We start from the raw sequence: 3,780 nt of genomic DNA on the forward strand, positions 1-3,780 counted from the left end.
GGAAAAGGCTTTATCACATTGATCACATTTATATGGTCTCTCTCCAGCATGAATTCTTTTATGTATTTGAAGACTATTTTTTTGGGAAAAGGCTTTATCACATTGATTATATTTGTACGGTTTCTCTCTAATATGAATCCTTTCATGGATGTGAAGACCCAAGCGATGTAAGAAGGCTTTATCACAGTGATTACATTTGTAGGCCTTCTCTCCAGTATGAGTTTTTTTATGTTTCTTGAGACTATCTTGTCGTGAAAAGGATTTATAACATTCATCACATTTGTAAGGTTTCTCTCCAGTATGAATTCTTTTATGCCTTTGGAGACTAAGATGTTGGCAAAAGGCTTTCTCACATTGATTAAATTTGTAGGTTTTCCCTCCAGTACGAATTCTTTCATGACTTTTAAGATGACTGTCTTCTGCAAAAGCTTTACCACACTGATTACCTTCATAGGGTTTTTGTCCAATTTCTGTGCTTTTACTTATTTGGAGACTTACGTAAGGTCCAAAGGCTTCTACACACTGAATAACTTCATGAGGTGTCTTTTCTGTATGAAAACTTTCATGCCTTTGAGCAGGACTGTGACCATGTAAAGCAACGGCTTTACCACATTGTGTATATTCAGAGGGTTCCTCTGCACTCTGACTTCTTTTATGCCTGAGAAGAAAATTGGTACATTTGAAAGCTTTACCACAATGATGAACACATTTGTCTGTACGATCAATGGCACGATTTGTCTAAATATAAAGAGGAATCAGACCTTAAGATTTTATCACTTTGTAGCCAGGCGGTGGTGGGACACACCTTTAATCTCAGTACTTGGGAGGCAGAGGCAGGCAGATTTCTGAGTTCGAGGCCAGCCTGGTCTACTGAATTTGTTCCAGGATAGCCAGGACTCCATAGAGAAACCCTGTCTGGAAAAAACAAACAAACAAAAAACAAACAAACAAAAAAAGATTTTATCACTCTGTTTACATTCATGCTGTTCCCTTCATTAGGGTTGTTTTTCATTTTCAAAGATACCTAAGGTTGTATGAGCATTTATTATATGGCTGAGCTTTGCATATTCTTTTTGAATAAAAGGTTTTTCTCACACTTCATAAAAACTGGGAGAATTCAGAGCTTTAACACACTAACTGTATTCCATTTTTTACTCCACTGTGCATCTTATTATATTTGCAAAATGAACTAGGAGAAATAGTAGCATTTCTATATTCCTAATACTCAAGAGAATTTTCTACAGAATGAGGCTGCTGAAGGGAGAGGGAGAGGGAGGGGGAGGGAGAGAAGGGGAGAGGGAGGGAGAGAAGGGGACAGGAGAGAGGGGGAGAGAGACGGAGAGAGGGAAAAAGGAGAGGGGGAGAGAGGGGGAGAGAGAGAGTAGAGAAGGGAGAGGAGAGGGGAGAAGAGAAGGGGGAGAGGAGAGGGAGGAGATGTGAGGGAGGAGAGGAAGGGGGAGAGGAGATGGAGAGGAGAGGGGGAGAGAGAGGGAGATAGATGTTGTTTCCTTCAATATCCCATTTGTATTCACAGTTTGTATCTATCATGATATATTACATACCTATGAAAGGAAGACTAAAAAGAAAAAGTTTGAACACTGAATTCACAACGTTTGATTTTTTTGTTCCTCATAGTTATGTGATGTAGGGATCAAGGTTACTGCACAACATCCTTCTTACCTCCAATAAGCTGCCCATCTCAATAAACTTAGCAAAGTCACTACTAATAAATGAGCAACATTAGCTTTACTATAGACTATTTCCTTCATAGAGGTTTTGGACATGTATTTATCAACTATTCAATGTGTATAGCTTTTACAAAATAAGCAGAAACAAACTGCCAGTTGTACAGTGTTGCTCTAATAGGGCTATGTTTCAAATGGAGATATACACTAAGGCATTGTGTCCATGCCCTCTTTCTTAAAGGAATGCCTTGCAAAAACAAATCAGATATAGGGCACTGAGGACCATGGTTTTCTTAGAATGTTACAATCATCAATACACTCAACACTGTGCTTATTTACACTCTTGCTTTTCCTTAAAACTTTCAGCATATTTTAAAATTTATTCAAAGGCATATTTGTAGGAGCTTCCACATGAAAATTACCTTCTGAGTCTTGTAGGTCTTTTACAATGTTCTTCAAAACTTTCGTCTTCACAATTATATCCTAAAATAGAGTAACAGAAAATCTAAGTATGGACATTATGTAAAATGTAAGTTACTATCTTCAGTGGACCTTTGAGTCATGTATGACTTCTATACCAAATTCTGCATCTATCTCAATTGAATTACAGAAGTGCATCAAAAGAAAGAAACTGTTTTCTCCAATTTTAATCAGGAAACGGAGTTCACAGTCTTACCTATAGCACTGAGGTTCCTGTAGGTCTCCAGCATGACATCTTTGTACAGCTTCTTCTGGGAAGGATCCAGCAAAGCCCACTCTTCCTCACTGAAGTTCACATGCACGTCCTCATAAGTCACTGCACTCTAGAATGTCACATACACGAGTACAAAAGAAAGCACAATAGAGACAACATTGGGCATGTCTTCTTCATAGACAATGTATTCATACAATTCTGGGGCCGCCCCACTGATTTCCTGACACCAAAGTTCTACTGTATCTAACAAGTCACATTAGAAGGAAACTTAATAATGAGGTTCACCCCTGTCATTTTTCAGCACTTTGAATAGGATCCAGCCTTTCTAGAGAAACGTCTATTACAGATATAAAGAACAGACAAGCTCTACAAGATCAATAGTGCTTACCACATATCAAAGAAATTGTATCAACATTAACAATTACTAACCATAAAAATCAGTTACCAAGCTGGGTCTATATGCTTAGGCCTTTAACACTATAGTCAGGAGACAGAGGCAGAAGTGTCACACTGAGTCAGACATCAGTGTGATGTATACGATGAGTTCTAGCACAGCCAAAGGTATACAGCAAGATGCTGTATCCCCTGCTGAAATTAACCTCATAGTTTCAAGCAATGAACTCACCCAGGCTTGACATTGGGGCTCTGACGCTTAGACACAGAGATGGCCAGAACTGTGTTGAACTGAACCACAGACCAGGTATCCTTGACCTTAAATTTTGCATGATTCTTACTTCCAGAGCCCACAAGACATAAGTGATCATGCTTAGTTAGGCTTCTAAATTAGGATGGAGCCCCACTTCAGGTGGACAACACTTGCAGCAGGTTTTTCATGATGTTGTTTACTGGGATTAGAACTCATGTTGCCTAATTCTACCATTAATTGGAGGGTTAGCCAGAAAGTGTGTTATTTTTAGGGCAACTTTTAAGATTTTAAGTCCATAGCAAAGATCTTTTCCTTAATTGTGATAATCTCGTTGCTTATCAATTCTTGCTTTGTTTCAGCACTTGAGAGGCATCTGAAACTACCTGAAATTATTCTTCTCTATAACCCACAAACTTGCATTCATTTCCACTCCACTTGTTGAGATTTCTCACTGTCCTCCTGAATGAGTCACTAGAAATAACCATCCTAAAGATACATCATTCAATATAGGGTATCAACCCGATATTTAAATCCTGCCCTATTCAATATCCCACGGTATGGGCAAAATGAGAAGGATTTGAGGCCAAATTATCACACAAATGACATGTAGCTTAATTTTTCATGAAGTCTATTTTCCACTGAAATCCTATGACATTAATTTCCTTTGTATGCATTCCTCTTATCAGGCAAATCTTCAGGGTTCAGGACAGTTAAGATGAATGTAGATTTCAATGCCTTTTACCATCTAAAGATCC

At 38.4% G+C, this 3,780-nt stretch overlaps 1 pseudogene; it reads right to left on the reverse strand.

Moving 5' to 3' along the window:
* Nucleotides 1-101: 101 nt before the first annotated feature.
* LOC114615954 lies at nt 102-2,488 on the reverse strand (annotated as a pseudogene).
* Between the last annotated feature and the right edge of the window lie 1,292 nt (nt 2,489-3,780).

The sequence above is a fragment of the Grammomys surdaster genome, unplaced genomic scaffold (genome assembly GCF_004785775.1).
Source record: "Grammomys surdaster isolate TR1022 unplaced genomic scaffold, NIH_TR_1.0 209376, whole genome shotgun sequence".
Taxonomy (NCBI): domain Eukaryota; kingdom Metazoa; phylum Chordata; class Mammalia; order Rodentia; family Muridae; genus Grammomys; species Grammomys surdaster.